At 43.1% G+C, this 18,440-nt stretch overlaps 1 protein-coding gene across 2 annotated transcripts in view; it reads left to right on the top strand.

Annotated features, from left to right (window-relative positions):
* The first annotated feature begins 543 nt into the window (after window positions 1-543).
* Window positions 544-18,440, top strand: part of WASF3 (WASP family member 3) — a 128,479-nt gene continuing 110,582 nt past the window's right edge. For both annotated transcript variants that reach the window (XM_033104525.1, XM_033104528.1), the window contains exon 1: window positions 544-669. The gene's annotated coding sequence lies outside the window, so the exon portion shown is untranslated. The remainder of the gene's footprint in view (window positions 670-18,440) is intronic.

Consider the following 18,440-nt stretch of genomic DNA (forward strand, 5'->3'; position numbering starts at 1 on the left):
GAGATGAGATTTTGTAGGCAGAATGTTAACGGACTTGAGAAGGGCATAAACCCAACCGATGACAGGGCTATAATCCTCTCAGGGTTGCCTGCACCCTAAACGCTGCAGGACATCTGACAACATATAGGTAGATAAGGCTGTTTCCAGGAGACCCTCAAAACCTAGCTAGGTGAGGTTAGGGTTTGGGTGGAAATTCAAAGGGATTGCAGTGGGTGGTACATCGTAAGCAGAGGCGATACAAAAGCTACGATAAACTCGGTTCAAAGTAGCCCTACCTTTGCACTCCGTAAGGGACCTCCGCCAAATCCCCAGCCAGAGCCCACGCGGAGGACGAAGGGTGAAAGCTGCCTCCTCCGCAATCCCCCGCCCCTCGGCGCCGACGCTCCGCGCCCCTGCCGTTTTCCTATTGGATGAGGCACTCGCCAATCCTAGTGAAGCGGCCCGGTGAGCGGGCCTTGGTTGGTGAAGCCGGCCCTGGGACCCCCTCCTGCTCCGGCCCGGCCCCCAGCCGGGAGGGGGCGTGGCTGCGGTCGCGGCCGGGCCGGAGGCGGCGTCGTTGGCGCCGCTGCGTGCGGTGTGGTGCGGGGCGGGGGCACCGGGTGGCCGCGCCGCGGCCGGACCATGGAGCTCGGAGCGCAGCCCCGGCGTCGGCGGCGGCACCGCGGACCGGTGAGTGCGGGCTGCGGCCGCCCGGGCTCCCCGGTCCCGGCCCCTTCCCTGCTCGGCTCCGGGCCGCGCGGCTGCCCTGGGGGAGGGCAGGCGCGGGCCGGGCCCCCGCAGCCCCGTGGCGAAGTGAAGTTGCTGCATCGCGCCTGGTGCGCTCGGGCGGGCGGCGGGGCCCACTGCGGGCCGCGGCGCCGCCCCGCGTCTTGCCTTACAGCCCGGCTGCATCCTTCTTGCTGGCTCCCCAGCCGACCGCGGCTTCCCGCCGTCGCGGCCCGGCGGCCGTTCTCACCCGCGCGGTCTCCTGGCCCTCCGGCCGCGGCGCTGCCGGTTGCACGCTGCCCCGCTGCGGGGCAAGCGCCCGCCATCCCGGCTGCAGGTGGCGCCGGGGCCTCTGCACCCGCCCCACGCACGACGCCCGGGGCTGCCCCGCGTCCGGCACCTTCACATCCCTCCCGCTTCGCGCTCCTCTCCCGCATTTCTCCAGCCCCGCGTGCCCGCCGCCCTGGGGTCCGGCCCTCTCCATCCTTGGCTTCGCCCTCCCCGCGCCTCTGCGCCCCAGGGCCCCCCGCGCCTCGTGCCCCCTCCTCCCGGGCTGCGGGCCCGCGAGGCTCCCGGCCTCGGCAGACAGGCTCGGCTCTCCGAGTGCAGGGAAGGGGGTCGGGCACCGGCGAGGGACGCGCCGCAGGACTGGAGACACGGCTGCGCGCCTGGGAGCCGCTTTGCCTGGATGGATCGTCCCCGGGAGACTTTCCTGCGCGCGGCCGCGGGGGCCGCGGCGCCTGGCTCTCGCGCCTCCTCCGCGTCAGAGCTTCTGCGAGTGGAAAACCTTTTCCTCTCCGTCTATGATACTTACAGACAATGGCGATTTCTTCTTGATTTAGCCTCTCTGCAAGGGATAGTTCCCCAGGGGAGAGCAGAGTTCTTAATTATTAAGAAACTAAGCGATGGGTTTAAAGATGAAGGATCATCTCATTTTCTTAGATGTCATTGGGCGGCATAGGAATTCTTTCTCACTTGAGGATTAATTTAAAATTCGCAGTTACTGCCAGCATTAATTTGTGAGTTTTTAGAAACTGAAAATTAATCAAGCCAGTTTTTGCTTTGAAGTTATGCCAACCAAATACGTAATGGGGCATGAAATCTTAACGTGAGATTCGGAATCCACGTTTTTAAAGGGAGGGGCTGGCCATTTGAAATATTTTGCATTTTAAAAATTTGGTTTGTCTAAAACTTAAAATATCTTTATCAAAACTAAGTTCAAAGTATTATTAACTTATTTTTCTATTGCCTCTAGGGCAAATTCTTTTGTCCCTTTACTTTTCTAGCCATAAAACAGTGCAATGATTCTTTAAAGCTAGTTCTTTTATCTACTTGAGAGGTTAAACAAAAGAAAGCTGGGTTTGACCTTTCCCATAGGCCTTTCTTATTGTGTGTCTGGTCTCCTTTCTAATAGTGTCCAGTAGTACTCATTTTTAAAGATCTTATTTTATATTCACGAAAGTTTTGTCTTTTCAGATGTTGAAAGCTCACTGTATTGGAAAGTTTGATTGACTTTATATATTTACCGTCTGACCTGTATTCCCTGTTTTCTGAAAACAGTGAGAAGACGCTTGTTCTAGAACTATCTACATATAAAAATTGCTCTTGCACTTACAGTTGCTGACATGAAGTTGCTTTACGGCGTTTTATCTGTTTGCTTACTGTTTATGATCTAAGAGTCAATGATGTGCCACATTATTTTTTAAATTCTAGAACTAGAAGTGGAATACACTTTGCTAAGTGGTCATGCCAACATTGTAGCCTCCTCTATATCCTCATTGTGTCTTCCTTGGCATACTTTACACTTCCCACAGAAAGCTGCACGTGGCTGGTATCCTTTTGGTTATTGGAGTGTTTCGATTGAAACAATTGCCATTATAAGTATTAAAAGAACTGTCTGTACTAGTGGCCCAGTATGAGCTGTCTTCTTTTAGAGTTCCAGGAACTTTCTTCGAAGAATACCATCAGATTATGTTTTCCAGTCATATGCTGTTTTCATTCCTTGTATGTTCTTGGGAGTGCCTCTGCATTGCTGTACAGACCTTAACTGCTCAGCTTCTTTTCCAGTCTTTTTTTTCTTTAGTGCCTCGTGTTCCTCTTTAAGGTCAGGTTTTCTTGGGACCTGCTCTTGGGCATTTGCAACCAAATGCTGCCTTTAGTCCGTGCATTCTTCTTCTGGGCTGGTTCTTTACCTATGACTTAATTTTATGCTGGTAATAGAAGAATACTGTCTACAAGATATACATAAGTAATGCATGTTGTAGAATAAGTTTCATATCACTATAGCGATACGTGGAGTAAAAAATGTCAGTTCCCTTTTCGTCTTATTGCTGCCCTCGTCCTCTTTCTTTCTCCAGAGGTAGCCACACGTAATAGTATGGGGTGTAGCCTTCCGGAATTTTTTCAGTATCCTTTTTTATTCAGAGCTATTTAGTGAATGCCTGCTAAGTACCAGGCACTGTTTTCCTACTGGGGTTGCAGAAATAAGAGATAAGAGCTTTTAAGATGTTCACAGTTTACCGAGCCGCAGTTTCTGTGCAGTGAGTGCTGTGATGAGTAAGCGGGGAGGGGCTGGAGCGTCACCTGAGGGACCTGATCCATTCCTCCTTCGCTTTGTTCATTGGGACACTTCAGACTTCATCATGTGTTCTGGGGATACGACGATAAATAAGGCAGATACCTCTGTCAGGCCCAGATGAGCTTACCGTTCGGAGTGGTGTTCAGACCGTATTAACCATTGGCTGCAGTGCAGTGTATGCTAAGTGCTTTGCAAAGGGCCAGGGACAGGACCCCAGAGGATAACTCCAAACCCAAGCTTAGGGACTATTCAGAGAGATAAGGAAACCCTCCCGGAGAAGTAGGAGAGAAGGAATTGGTCAAAGGCTGGGAGGAGGAGAGAATGTACAGAAGCTTGTTTGGGGGAGAATGGTGCATTGGAGCAGCTGAGAACAAAGTTTGGTGTGGCAGTGGTGGAGAGTGCGAGGCGGGGAAGTGGCAGAAAGTGAGACGGGAGAAGTAACTAGGGGCCATGCCATGTATTCTTGTGATAAGGCGTTCGGACCCCTCATGGGCAGTAGGAAGCAATTGAAGAATTCTGAGCTGAAGGACATGGTCAGATTTGCCCTTGGAGAACAGAGAGAAGGGGCAAGACTGGGAGGAGGGATACTCGAGGAGGTAGAACTGCTGGGACTTGGTGGTGGTTGTGTGTGTGTGTGTGTGTGTGTGTGTGTGTGTGGTGTGGGAGTTGGGAGAGGCAGGAGTTCAGGGCACTGCTGAATTCTGGCTGGACAGTTGAGTAGATGACGCTGCCATGGAACAGGAGGGGGAGCAGCAACCATTTGGGGCAAAAGGTGGGTTACCCTTGGCCTTTCTAAGTTTCAGGTGCCTGTGGGACATAGTGTACTGTTGGCTGCATTAGGGACCTGCATATCGGGAGATGTCTGGATTGGAGACAATTTTGAGCAGTCTTAGCACCATGGTCCCTAAACTCTTCGCTGAGGTGCTGCAGTGAAGTCATAGGGAGACTGCAGGCTATTAAATGGTTGAATGAAACCCAGCCCTGTGTAACATCTGGGCAACCCTGTGGGAACTGCTGGTTCAAAGTAGTGAGCGGTTTCTACAATCAGCTGCACTACATTCCTTTCGGTGATGTCATCTTTGTAAAGCTGGGTTTGCGGTGGTTGCTGTTCCATGTGTGGAAAAATCTGTATGGAACAGGAAATGAGAGCGGTAATATCCAGTCTGACTCCAGGGTTTGAGAAACTGAGGTGCTCAGTATGTGCACACACCATTAGCAAATACTTGTGGTGTATTAAAAATGAAATAAAAATACTCTTTTTTTCCTCTCAAAGTATGCTAGCTTCCCCACCCCCAACTAAGTTGTTAGGACATAAATACTTAAGGTTTTTGCACTTATGAGTCCATCACTAAATAGCCATTTCTTTTGGCTTGAGACACTAAGAGTGTGGTGGACAGAGAAAGTTCTAGCATCTCTGCCTTTGCCTGTGTTTGTTAACGGGAGCCGTTGGAGTGTATGAGATTGTTCAGGAAGCATGTGTAGAGTGAGAAAAGGAATGGTGTGGAATGAGATCTAAGGAACTCCTGTGTTGGGAAGATAGGAGAATAGGCGCCCACATTGAGACTGAGAAGGATGGGTGCTGGGGACATGAATGGTGTCTTGGAAGCCACGGTCCAAGAGAACGGCAGTAAGCAGGGATGTTAACAGCAAGGAGGTCATTAGAATGTAGATCACGGCAATGGCAACACAGTGCTGGGGAAAGAAGCACGATGGCCAGTTTGTAAGAGCGTTTGATAGTGAGTTGGGAGCCAGGAAGTGGCGCCAGTGTGTGTGGATACCTCTTCAGAAGGGTGGTGGTGGTGGTGGTGGTGGTGGGTGTAGGAGGTTGGGTAAAGAGGGAGCTTTTTCAGTGGAGGGATTTGCGCATCCCTTTAAAGAACCTACAGGAGGAGGGTACTGGAGAGAGATCCAGTTGGATAGTGGTTTCAAAGTTTCCATTGGATTTAGCCCTTGGATATAATTTACTGATTTTGGCCAGAGGAGTCTCAGAGAAGCCTTATTGCTGTGGATTAAGGCGCTGGGGTGTGTGTGTGTGTGTGTGTGTGTGTGTGTGTGTGGTCAGTGAGGGTAGGCTGTTCTTTCTAAAACCTGACTTTGAAGAGGAGAGAAAGTATACACTAGAGAGGGACACGTGGTTGGTGCAGGGTAAATTTGTTTTTTCGACAGTGACTTTATTTTCTTATTAAAAAAGTTTTTTTAAGATGCTTTTTCCCCCCTTTCTTAAGGCATGCTTTTCTTAGGACTGCTTGGTCCTTCTGAGAGTGGGGTCCTGCCTCCAGTCACGGCCTTGCCTTTTTCTAGGTCCTGGTGTCCTCTGGAGCTTGTATCTGTGTGTTCTGTCCTCTGTGGCTGTCCTGTTCTCTGTTCTCCTCTGCTACTCATCTCAAGGCCAGTTCTGTTTGTTTTGTGTCAGAGCCTATCCTCCTATCTTCATAGATGTCCTCAGATTAGAATATTTTTCCACACTCAGATTTCACTCTTAATCTCTGGAGCCAGCCTTGTTCTGTTTCTTCTTCCCTGGACCCGTTCCTCTGTCTCTTTGGGTCAGCTCTTTTCTTCTGGTGACTGGTTTTTTGTTTTTTAATTTTAAACATCCCAAATATCCCAAGGCATTTGCTCATCTTTCAGGTCTGCTACAGCTTCTAGGCCTTGACTCGGAGCTCAGCCTCCGGGATCATTTCTCAACTTTTTCCTTGTGAAATGTTCCCATGGGCCAGTTCTTAGGACGCCCTCTGACCTCCTGCAGCAGTGAAATCGATCTAAAGATGGCTTTCGGTGTGTATGATGTATTCTGGAACTTTTTCTCTGTTTTATGTATTTTAATTTTTTCTTCATTTTAATTTTCAGTGTGTGTTTCTTTTCAGTTGGTCCACAAATGTTTGACTGCCTTACTCTGCATAATTGCAGTTACTGGTGATGACTGTTGGTAGGACCACGCTCCTGTTGTCACAGAGCTGGAGAGGTAAACCAGAGTCCGCTGTCTGCGAACTGACGGTGAACTCCTTGTTGTGCCCGGGGCCATAGAGCATGTGCTGTGTAGCCATGCAGTGCTCACAGGTGTGTCCCAGCTGTGGCTCAACCTCTTACGTGTGTCCTGTAAGCACTGTCATTAGGTCACGGCCTTAGCCCTCGCGATAGCCGTCCACGTCGTCTCTGCGCCTGCTGGCCACGCTCCCGTGGACTTCGTCATCTTTGGTCTTTGAGTCCTTTTTTCTAGCACCTGAAAGCTCTGTGGGATTTTTAGAAGTTGTGCTCATGCACGCTGAAGATTTTATTGGCATGCTGCAGCAGTTCCGTTGTACTTCCTGTCACAGCAGCCTCTCGCTGAGCGCCGTCACCCATCCTGTGGACGTCAACAGTCCCGTGAAATTACACTGCATTATAAACGAGTGGGTGTCACTGACTGAACTGGAATCCGTGGGGCTGTGTTTTATCAGTGAGATGGATGACATGGTGTGTGTTCTTTGCACATACTAGATCCTCAACAAATATTTTTTCACTGACCGCGAATGTCATGTGTTTTGATTCATGACCATGTAATCAGCCTAACACTGTCACTACTACGGAATTGAAAAAATGGTCTGAGTCCTCTTGCGCTACTAATATCATCGTTATTTTTTCAGCTTCCCCCAAATCTGTACGTGACACATTTGCTTTTGGGTTTTGTTTGTTTGTTTGTTTTTGTTTTGCCTGTTTTGTTATGTAGTCTCGTGTTAGGCAAGTTTCAGCTCTGAATTGGCTTTGTAACTCTTTGCTGGGCCGTATTCTTGCCTCAATTGAGAATTAGTGCTTATAGAGAGGCTCATGAATTTAAATTGCTCGCTGTGGTGCAGGAAAGGAAGTGTCTAAACACTTAGGGAGAAAAGTATGGAGTCCAAATTGAAGGATGACGTTAACCAGAAAGGTTGAAGCAGAGCGAGGGAGCAATGTATGCTTATGTTGTCCCATTCTGAGCGGGGCTGCTGCACAGCTAAGAGTGAACAGACGTTTCCGTCTCTGCAAAAGTGAGGTCTTAATTTGGGGGAGGGATTGTTATTTTCCAATCCAGGATACAGGTCCATTTTCAAGAGAAATAGAACACATTTTGTTATAACCAATCCTATAGAATTTAAAGCATATCTTGGTTCTTCATAATATTTGTGTCCCATTTTTGTACATCGTTTAGAATTAATTATCCTGGGTTTGACTTAAAACCCAGAAATACACAGAAGCCCTCAAATTCCTCAGTCACCGCTCTTCAGATTTTAATTGCACACAGCAAACAACATTGTTTCTAAAGGCTTTACTAAAATGTGAACTGTTCTTTGAGATTGTTTTCAGGGAGGAAGTTTATTAAAATGTTACTCCTTTTAAAAAATTGGCATTGTAATTTTGAATGGTTACAAGGCTTATCAATGATAATGAAGTTCATGCCTGAGCCGTAATTAAAATTTTCATAGTTTTTGTGCTGTTTGTTCATTGTGTCCCACAGGCTAATTAAACGCTTCTTCCATTTCTGATATGTCCAGTTCCCTCCATATTACCCTTCAAAAAATTATGCAAACAACAAAACCTCAGAACTTCATTTGAAAGAATTAGATAGGGATTAAGCACTACAGGCTTTAAAACAGAATTTTTCTTTTAAGCTACATTTATGGGTACTTCCTCTTGGTAGACAGGCGTTTAGAAGTTTGTGGTTTCATTTCTTAGGCTATTTGGTTTCAAATGATTGTCAAATTTCATTTGAGATGAAATATATTGCTTTGCACTGTAGGGCTTATTATTTATTTCTCTTCTGCTTTCTCTTTTTGGGCAGTGATATAACTTAGATCAACTGTGTACAAGTGAAAGTTAGGAATAGAGTTTTGTTTAAATATATATATTATATACATGTATACATATATACACACACATATGTATTATCCAAATTTTTATTGTTTGAGTTGCTTATTATTTTATTGAACATGAACAATGGAGATTTGAATTAGTTTATAGGAAATACTCATAATAATAAAGCTGAATATAAATAATGAGAATCAAAATTATTTGAGCATCAGGAATTAAAACAGTAAAACCTACACTTTCAGTGAGGGTCAAGCATCCCAGGTGAGTGTTTTACATATAGTGGGCTGACTCTAATAACTGCAGGATTTCAGTGACTTACCACAAAAAGCATCTGTTTCTCACCCACACTAGGGTTCACCGTTGGGGTGGTCTTCCACAGGGCTGTTCAGGTAATCAGGCTTTTTCCACCTGGTGACTCAGCCTCCAGTAGGAAGTGGGAATCTGCTCAGTCAGCTGGTGGGTGGGGACAGAGCAGAGCGCAGTCCTGTGGGAGGTTTTAAGGACCCACTTGCTGTATTCAGACACAGCCTCTTTTAACTTACTTCAGGCTAAAAAACGTAGCCTCCCTAGGAACCCTGGAGAAGAGAGGACATGGATAATGGTGACATGACCAGTCTGCCACAGGCCGGCTAGGAGCTCGGCCGAGCATCCTGATAGCCACAATGAAAGGGAAACATCCTCAGCTCACCATCCATGGCCAACATACCAGATTCCTTTCCTTAATATGTTTCCCGACTTCGCACTTGGGCTGTGTAGGTTACACTGAAAGTTGTAATGGCTGATGTGCTCAGTGACATGCTTACAGCGCTTAGAACAGTGCTTTTCATTGTCATGTCTTTACAGGAAGTTAAAATGCAACTTAAAAACATTTCTGCAGAGGTTCAAACTAACACCGTTTATATACTTTCCAGTCGCAAGAATGAATACATTGCATATCCTTCAAACAGCCCTTCAGGAATATAATTCATCTCAAGTGGACTTTTTGGTGAAAGATGTGTAGAAGCTAGTTTGACATTTTCTTTTCTGATGAGCTTGGAGTGCTGCTATTTTATGTCGTCAATTAAAGGTAGCTTTAGAGGCCTCTGATTAATTCAGAGTCAATGTACTGTATGCCAGGCTTGTTCTAGAACAAGAGTTGGTGAGCTACAGCCTGGCCTTTTGCCTGATTTTGTAAAGAAAATTGTGTTGGAACACAGACACGCCCATTCTTTTGTGTATTGTCTGTGGCTGCCTCCTGTTCCAAGACAGGTAAGTAGTTGGGACAGGGACCGCTCACCTGCCAAGTGTAAACTATTTACTATCTGACCCGTCACAGTTCTAGAGGATGAATTTCTGCCCTTTCTTACCGAGATCACATTCTAGTGGGGGTGAAAGGTAATAACGAAACAACATTAATATGCGTCGTATAATGGCTGTGAAGAAAAGAAAGTAAGCAAGGGAGGAGAGTGTCTGGATTGTGTAGTCAGAGTGTAGTCAGGAAGGCGTCTCGGAGGTGGAGGTGACGTTCGAGCAGAGGTGTGAATTAAGATGAAGGAGTGAGCCGGTCAGACAGATATTTTGGGAAAGAGTCGTGTGGGGGAAGGAACAGCAAGTGCAAAGGCCCTTGTGGTCAAGGAGGGCCGGATGAGTCAGTGGGGTGTATGGCCACACAGGTAATAAGGGGCCGGCAGATGGTGGTGGGACTTTGCATTGTAGTCAGAGTGAGATGGAAAGCCATTGAAGGTTGTGAGCATAGAAATGATAATAGCCTTTTTTACAACAAAGGCTATATAACAGGACACAAAGAAGGACGGTATTCTCACTTCTGGGTGTTTATCCAAAGAAATCGGACCTGTGCAGCCATATGTTCATTGCAGCATTGTTTACAATGGCCAAGATGTGGAGGCAGCCTGGGTGTCCGTGGATGGATTAATGGATAAAGAGGAGGCGGTACATATAAACAATGGAATATTGCTGGGTTCTTGCCATCTGCGACGGCATGGATGGACCTGGAAGGTATTGTGCTGAGTGGAGTATGTCTGACAGAGAAAGACAGACGCAATGTGATTTCGCTTATATATGGAATCTAAAGAACAACAACAGAAAAACAGAAACAAGCTCATACATACAGAGAACATTTTGATGGTTGCCAGACGGGAGGGGGTGTTGAGGATGGGTGAAAAGGGGAAGAGATTAAGAAGTACAAATTGGTTGTTACACAGTAGTCATGGGGATGTAGGGTACAGCATAAGGAATATAGTCAATAATATGGTAATAACTAGGTATGGTGCCAGATGGGGACTAGATTTGTTGGGGTGCTAGATGGGAGGGAGGTTGGGGCAGGGTGAAAAGGTGAATGGAATAAGAAATACAAATTGGAAGTTACAAAATAATCGTGGGGATGTAAAGTAAAGCACAGGGAATACAGTCAATAAAATGGTAGGTAATAACTATGTGTAGTGCCAGGTGGGTACTAGACTAGTCAGGGGGATTCACTTCTTAAATTATATACATGTCTAAGCATTAGGCTGTACACCTGAAATTAATATAAAATAATATTGAATGTCAACTGTAATTGAAAAATTAAAAAGGGGGGGGGAAGTTTAAGGGGAATAAGAGGTCCACATTTCCAGGTATAAAGTTAAGTCATGGGATGTCATGTACAGCATGGGGAATATAGTAAGTAATATTGTGGTAGCATGGTACAGTGTCAGGTGGTGGCTGGACTTATGGCGATCACTTCTTTAGGTATCTAAATGTGGAATAACTATCGTGTACAACTGAAACTAATATAACATTGTGTGTTAGCTATATTTTAATTAAAATCTTTAAAGAAAAATGATATATCCTTTGACTTAGATTTCAAAAGGACCACTGGGAGTGTTGTGTGGGGACTAGATTGGAGGGGCAAGCGTGAAAGAGTGTGTGTATATGCTAGACAGTGCGAGATGCTGAGAATATCGGCATGAAAGAAATGGTATCTGTGCTTGAGGGGCCAATAGTGTACTAGCTGAGAAAGTGAAAAGTCTCTGTGGTGCATCACTTCAGATGGGAAAGGAGAAGGTGTCCTGGGATTGCACAGGAGGGTGCTTGATCCAAACTGGGAGATGATGCCTGCTCTGAGAAAAATGGAGGACGCTCATCGAGACTGATTTGAATAGGTGGTCCTTCTGTACCTTAGCGCCGAGATTCTTGGAAGGACCACGTAGACAGACACTCAGCCAGATCATCAGAGACTCTGCTGTAGAGCAGAGGTGGCAGTGGGCTGCAGATCATAACAGGGGCTCTCTGGGAGGGTGGTTCTAAGACGGTGTCGAGACCCAGTGGGGTACAATCCAAGGAGCACTGAAAGGGAGGAGGGGGACGACATCTGCCATCTGGCCAGAGAGGAGGACCAAAGTAACTGTGGTGTGGATGAAAGTCTCAGTAATTTGTCTATAGAATGTAGAGCACTGCTGATTCTCCCCAGGAGCCCAGCAGCAGGAATTAGTTGTAAAATGTACCTCTGAGGAATTAAACAAATTGAGCTGCTGTCTTGAATTACTGGGATATGACCCAGTTAAAGTTTGGAGGATGTCTGTAAAATGGTTTTTATTTTTGAGAGAGAAGATGATTTTGGATAATAATTAGCTGGAAAAAAAAGGCTGCCATTTTTTACTGGCATAGAAGTTGTTTTATTGGTTATTTACCTTTCTATTGTCTATAATAGAGAGTCTAGATCATCGAGAAAGAATTTTAGTCACTAATACAAGCTTTAAAAGAAGTAGATACATTCACAATCATAGAGGAAGATTTTTTTGCATTATCTTTGCAACTGATGGAACAAAATTCAGTAAGGATATGGAAGATTGGAACAACACAATTAATAAACTTGCCTTGCATCTAGACACTGTAACAACTGCAGAATACGCATTCTTTAGCAGCATAGGTGGACATTCAGCCAAGCTGTCAGCTTGTAGGGCAAAAGCAAGTCTCGGTATATTTCAGGGGGTTGAAATCAAACAGAATAGCATTCTCTAAATTACATTAAAATCAATAGCAAAATGAAACTAGTGAGTCTTTTCTGAATAACATATAGGTCGTAGGTATATTACAATGGGAATTAGAAAAATTGAGAAAATAGTTTGATCAGAGTTCATATAAAAATATATTTGAAATTTTGTGCAGTGCAGATAAAGTCATACTTAGAGGAAAATTTATAGGTTTAAATGCATGTTAGGAAAGAAGAAAAGCTGAAAAAAGCATCCATCTAAGTTAGAAAAAGAACAGCAAACCAAACCCTAAAGAAGTAGACAGACATTACGAAAGAAGTTAATAAAATAGAAAGCAAATATACATAAGAGGACATCTACAATGCGAGCTGTTCTTTTAAAATACTGATGACATCAATACACGTGGTGAGATTAATCAGTTTCAAAAAAGACAAGTAACCAATATCAGGAATGAAAAAGGGAACATCACATAAGGCCCTGCCAATATAAAAGGTTTTTTTGACAAGATGTGCTGCTAAATTTTAACTTGGGGTTAAATGGTCAAATTTCTCCTTTTGGTGTGGTTTTATTTATTTAAATAACACCTGAGTTCATTTGTTTCAGTTTGTTTGGTCCGCCACCTCCGTGTTGATTTGATGTTGATTTCAACATTATTCAGCTTGCTTCCCTAAGTCAAAAAACCATGCAAAAAGGTGCACTCAGGGAAATGTCACTTCTTCCAATGTCCCTTTGAACTGATCCTGCCCACCGGCCCCCGTGTAGATAATTCACTAGTTCACTAGTTTCTTTTTGTGAAGGTAAGAAGATATGTGTATGTTTCCTTAGTTCCCTTTCATACAAGGAAGGTAGTATACTATGTATGTACTGTTGTACTTTTCTTTTTTTCACTCAAAAATGTATCCTGGAAAGTACTCCATATTGGGTCCTAGAGGTCGTCATTATTTTATTTATGTGTTTATTTTATAGCTGCATTATGGTGTGCACATTGTGTGTCTATAACGTGGTTTGGTCACTGTGGCTTCTGTTTGGACATTTTGGTAGCTTCCAATCTTATGTAGTTGACAGATAATGTTGCTGTGAATAAAGCTTGAGTATATGTATTTTTGTATTGGAGGCTTAAAGGTTTGTATGCAGAGTAAAGTCCTGGATTGAAGGATAAACACATACATAAGTTTGTTAGGTACTGCCAGCTTCCTCTCCATCGACCTTGCACCATGTCGCAGTGCTCCCAGCAATGTGAATGCCTGTTTCTTCACAGGCTTTTGAACTTTTGCCAATCTAATATCTGCATTTTCCTATTACAGAAGTTGAGCATCTTTTCATATGTTTAAGGAAAATTTTATATTTTTTTGTGAGTTTGTCTATTCAGGTCTTTTGCCCATTTTTCTATAGGATTTCTGCTCTTTTTGCAGTTTAGTTTTTAAAAGTATTTTTTGTCTTAGAAATAATAACCCTTTATATGTGATATATACCACAGCTACTTTTCCTGTCTTTGGACCGTTTTGATTATGGTTTTTGCCATGCAAAAGATTTTATCTTCACATTGTCAAACTTACCAAGCTTTCTTTTATTGGGTATGGATTTGAAGTCAGGGTCAGAAAACCTTTTCCTACATCCAGGTTACAGAGGTTTCACCCATGACGTCTTCAAGAACTTGAGTAGTTTTCATTTTTCACTTAGATTTCTGATTTACTTTAGTTTTCACTTAGATTTCTGATACACTTGGTTTTCATTCTGGTACTATGTAGTGTGAGGAATAGATTTAATTTTATCTTCTTCCAAATGGCTATTCAGTTGTCCCAACACTATAAAGTCCATCTTTGCCCAAGTCATTTGAGATACCACCATTATTATATACAAAGTCTGACAAGTTCACAATCTCATCCTAGAAAAAGTGCTACATACCTCATTACTGAATATCACTATGGTCACCTTCGAAGTACTCCCCCTGGGAAGCTATGCACTGACGCCAGTGCCTCGTCTACCCTTCAAAGCAATTTTGGAACTCTTTTTCTGGAATGGCCATCGGAGCTGTCATTGTATTACCCTTGTGTCCTGAATATCATCAAAATGTCTTCCTTTCAACATTTCCTTCATCTTTGGGTAAAGAAAGAAGTCACTGGGGACCAGATCAGGTGAGTAGGGAGGGTGTTCCAAAGCAGTTATTTGTTTACTGGCTGAAAACCCTCACAGACAGTGCCGTGTGAGCTGGTGCATTGTCATGATGCAAGAGCCATGAATTATTGGTGAAAAGTTCAGATCGTCTAACTTTTTCATGCAGCTTTTTCAGCACTTCCAAACAGTAAACTTGGTTACCTGTTTGTCTACTTGGTACACATTCATAATGAATAATCCCTTTGATCTCAAAAAAAGGTTAGCAACATTGTTGCAACAAGTTTGCGAACTTAATTGTCATACCTCATATTAGGTTTCTCTATGTAGGTTGGGTTAATTTTTGGGTTTTCTGTTCCATTTCATTGGTCTGTCTGCCTATTCATGTGCTACTCCACAATTTTAATCATGAAAGGCTCGTTCTCCCTTATAGGTCCTCCTTTTCAGTCATTTCTAAGCTATTTTGTGCATGTATTTTTCTATGTGAGCTTTAGTATCAATTTGTTTCATTCCATAAAAAAGCTTCGGAGTAAATTTTGTTAGAATTGTGTTCTATTTATGAATTTATCTGGGGAGAACTAACAACCTGATGAAGTAGTGATGTCTTAATCAAGAACAGTGGATGCTCAGGTGTAATTTGTGTGCTTTTTAGGAATATGTAAACCTATAGATTTCTTCTTACAGGTTTTGAACATTTCTTGTTAAGTTTCTTCTTTTCTGTTGCTGTTGTGAATGGAGTTTTCTCTTACATTACATACTCTAACTGGTTATTATTTGTATATGTGAAGGCTGTTGTTTGTGTTTGTTAATTTTGTATTTTTCTACCTTGCTGAATTCTTTTATTTTTTGAGTTAGGTTTATCATTGATTCTTTTGGTTTTCCAGGTTTACTATCATGTGATCAGCCAATCGAGAGTTTTATTTCTTCTTTTCCAGTGTTTGTGCCTTGACTTGCTTTCTCTTGTCTAACTGCATTGGTGAATACCTCCAGAACAATGTTAAATAGAAGATATGGTGGGCATCCTCGCTTGGTTCTTGATTCTTGGTTCTTGGCCTTGGTTCTTGGTTCTCTGGGAAAACCTCACTTTTTGCCCACTAAAATAGTGGTGCTCATGCTCACCTTTGTGGGTTCACTTGTGTTCTCTCTCTCTCTCTCTCTCTCTCTCTCTCTCTCTCTCTCTCTCTCAAGTCATATTGAGATTTTTAAAATTAGGAATGGATGTTGAATTTTGTTAAGGGCTTTTTCAGCCTCTTTGGTGGTAATTTTATGAATTTGCTCATTATACTTAGTATGGTGAATCATATTACTAGATTTCCTAATACTGAACCATTGTTGCATTCCTGGTATAAACTCAATATAGTGTTGAAGTTTGTTCATTAATATTTTATTTCAGATCTTGTGTCAATGTTCATAAGTGGTATTGGTTTGTAATTTTCCTTTTTTTGTGTTATCCTAATCAGATGTATGTATTAGTGTTATACTTGACTTACAAAAAAAATTTGGAAGTTACCCTTCATTTTTCATGTTTTAAAACAATTTATGTAATATTGGGACTATCTGGCTTCTAAAGGTTTGATAGAATTCCTCTGTGATATCACCTGGGTTGTTTGGTTCATTTGTTTTTCTTTTCTTTCTTTCGGTGAGGTAGTTCTTTGGTAACTTTTTCTAATTCTTCTAGGGCATTTGTGTGTTTGCTTCTTTTTCCTTTGATAAAATTAGTGTGTGCTTTGTTTATTTCAGTTTTTTTATTGTGGTAAAAACATATGTATAACATAAAATTGACCATTTTAAGGGTACTGTTCTGTGGCATTAAGTACGTTTACATTGTTGTGCAACCATCATCACATCCATCTCTGGAGCTTTTCCATCTTCCCATACCAAAATTCTGTACCAATGAATACTAACTCCCAGTACTCCTCCCCCAAGCCCCGAGAACCACTGTCCTCCTTTCTGTCTCTGTGAATTGACTACTCTGGCTCCCTCATGTAAATGGATTCAGTGTTTTTAAGAACCAGGATTTTTATTAATTTGATCAGTTCGCTACAACATTAATTTCTGCTTGTATCTTTATAGTTACTATCTTTGTCCTTGCTTTTGGTTTACCTTGTTTTCTTTCTAGAGTTTTGAGTTAGGAATGTAATTTACTTATTTAATTAAAAGTTGATACAGGTGTTTAAGGCCCTGAATTTTTTTTTCTGATCATTAAATTACCACGTGGATTCTGACGTGTACCATTTTCATTATCACCATGTTTCAGAAGTTCCGTGATTTGTGTGTATATTTCCTTTCATACAAATGTTGTTTCAATTTTTAGGTGGAAATACTTTTTTGTATTACATTTCTAGTTTTCTTTTCCCTGATTGGTTTGGTGGTGATGAACTCTTTCAGCTTTTCTTCTCTGGGAAGCTCTTCATCTGTTCTTTGATTCTAAATGATAGCTTTGCTGGGTAAAGTCATCTTGGTTGTAGGTCCTTGCTTTTCATCACTTTAAGTATTTCCTGCCAATCCCTTCTGGCCTGTCAAGTTTCTGTTGAGAAATTAGCAGTCTTATGGGAACTTCCTTGTAGGCAACTAACTGCTTTTCTCTTGCTACTTTTAAGATTCTCTCTTTGTCTTTAACCTGTGGCATTTTAATTATGATGTATCTGGTGTGGGCCTGTTTGGGTTCATCTTGTTTGGGACTCTGCGCTTTCTGGGCTTGTAGGTCTATTTCCTTCACCAGGTTAGGGAAGTTTTCCATCATTATTTCTTCAAATAGGTTTCCAGTTCCTTGCTTACTGTCTTTCCTGGTACCTCTGTGATGTGAACGTTGGTACACTCGCTAGTCTCCCAGAGGCCCCTTAAACTGTCCTCACATTTTTGGATTCTTGTTTTTTTTTTTTCACTCTTCTGATTGGGTGTTTTCTACTATCTTATCTTCCAAATCGCTGATTCAGTCCTCTGCTTCATCTAATATGTTGATTTCCTCCAATATATTCATTTCAGTTATTGTATTCTTCATTTCTGACTAGCTTTTTCTTATTTTTTCTAACTTCATTTTTATGTTTCCTGTCTCTTTGTTTTAGTTCTCCCTGAGATCTTTGAACATTTTTATAACCAGTGTCTTGAACTCTACATCTAGATTGCTTGTCTCCCTTTTGTTTAGTTCTTTTTCTGGAGCTTTGTTCTGATCTTTCATTTGTGACATGTTTTTTTGTCTCCCCATTTTGGCTGTAGGTGTCCTGTGGGGCCCAGCGGCACAGTCTCCCTGGTCACCTGTGCTGTGTGTTCCCGGTGTTTCCCTTGTGTGAGTTGTGTGTGCCCTGCTGTTGTAGTTGAGCCTTGGTTCCTATTTGCACAGAGATTGATTGGTTGTGAGGACTAGGGGTGTGACTAGTGGAGCAGCTGTTGTGCAGGAGCTGACCCCCTATAGAGCAGGATTCCGTTTAACAGAGCTCTGGTGCCTGCCCAGTCTGCCTTCGGGGTGTATCATTTGTGGAGGTGGTTGAGTGGTGCTCTCATGTCGTCTGAAGCTGGCCACCAGGTGTGCTGGTTCTGGGGCCTCTTGGGAGGGGCTCTGGTGCAGGCCAAGTTCAGCTGCTTCCTGTGCCCTGCACAGAGCCACTTGGTATGAGCTACAAAGTGATCTTCAGATGGCAGCCACTTGTGTTGGGCTTGGAGGTGCCTGAGAAAGGCTAAGTTGCGAACTGAGGGTGTCTGCTGTTAGGGCCAGGCTTAGGGCTGCTTAGCAGAAGTACAAGACACACTGAGGTCATATGCTGCTTGTTTGGGGTTTGTGAACCTTTGAGAGATTTTAGGAACATCCACAGCATGAACCAAGACAGGCTGTTTGTATGGAAAAGCTCCTGGAAACTGCTTGGGTGGGCCTAAAAGTTGGGTGGGGTGGGGTCTCAAGGAATCAGTAGGGTGGGGCAAACAGTAATAGCCAGGTTGATGGAGACTCAGATATGGCAGCATGTGCATGCTGAGAAATATTTCCTCTTATTTTCTAGAAGAATTTGTGAAGAATTGGTATTTCTTCCTTAGACATTGCTTAGATTCCTGTGAAACCATTTGGGCCTAAGCTTTTCTTTGCAGGAAGATTTCAAATTACTAATCTGGTCTCTTAATTTGTTGTACATTTATCCAACTTTTCTCATTTTTAGTCAGTTTTGTTAATTTATATGTTTCCAGGAATTTTCTTTTTTATCTAAGTTGTCTACTTCGGTGACATAAATTTGTTCAGCGTATTTGCTTATAATTAATTCTTG

Source organism: Rhinolophus ferrumequinum, chromosome 4 (assembly GCF_004115265.2).
Source record: "Rhinolophus ferrumequinum isolate MPI-CBG mRhiFer1 chromosome 4, mRhiFer1_v1.p, whole genome shotgun sequence".
Lineage (NCBI taxonomy): Eukaryota > Metazoa > Chordata > Mammalia > Chiroptera > Rhinolophidae > Rhinolophus > Rhinolophus ferrumequinum.